Source organism: Microtus ochrogaster, chromosome 5, assembly GCF_000317375.1.
Source record: "Microtus ochrogaster isolate Prairie Vole_2 chromosome 5, MicOch1.0, whole genome shotgun sequence".
Classification (NCBI taxonomy): domain Eukaryota; kingdom Metazoa; phylum Chordata; class Mammalia; order Rodentia; family Cricetidae; genus Microtus; species Microtus ochrogaster.
The window spans coordinates 91,332,143-91,333,007 of record NC_022012.1 but is presented as its reverse complement, the minus strand read 5'-3'; positions in this window follow the sequence as shown (position 1 = coordinate 91,333,007).

The window sequence follows — 865 nt, the reverse complement described above, 5'->3', positions numbered from 1 at the left end:
TGGCTGAATGTCTGAGTCTGCTGGCTAGGTGACTAAGTGGTAGGGGTGGGCCATTCAGTTGCCTTTGGTAAGGGACTGAGAGAAGGCTGGAAGGCTCTAAAGGTAGGGTGGCCCAACACTTAGGGCCATGCTGTCTTCACCTAGATCTGAAGTCGACGATAATCTTGATGCTTGTGCTTGGACAGTTTAACGTGGCAGCCAGTGTCACTGTGTTCTTCATCTACACCTGTGAGCTCCTACCCACTGCCCTCAGGTATGGAGTGTGGTGGGCTGAGGGGAAGGAGGGGGATGGGACAGTGCCAAGACTGAGCATTTGCCAGAAAACATTTGCTGTGTTAAACACGGTTTGCATGGGTTGGCTCACCTAGCTCTTGTCAGAAAACAAAACCCAAATGCTGTCCATTATCGACCTTCTTCCAGTTGACAAAGACAGGAAAGGTCCCTGTTGTCAGTCATGCCCAGTGGGTAGCAGAGCTGGCATTTGTAAGGGATGATGTCTTAGTTTCTTTATATGTCACTGTGATCCAATGACCGTAGCAAAAGTAACTTACAGAGAGGGGAGTGTGTCCTGGCTCTCTGTTCAAGGAAACAGATCATTTATGGTGGGGCAAGCAAGGCAGAAGGGGCTCAAAGCACCTGACTCCATGACAGCAATGACATGACAGTCAGGAAGCAGCGATGCTTGCATGCATGCCCTGCCACTGCTTGCACCCTTCCCCACGTGCATAGTCCAGATCCCTGCCAAGGGAATGGTGCCGCCCATAGTTGGAAAGGCTTCCCAGTCCAGGTAACCTGATCCCCTGCAATCATGCTCAGAGGTCAGTCTCCCAGGTGATTCTAGATTCTGTCTGATTGACAAGGAATA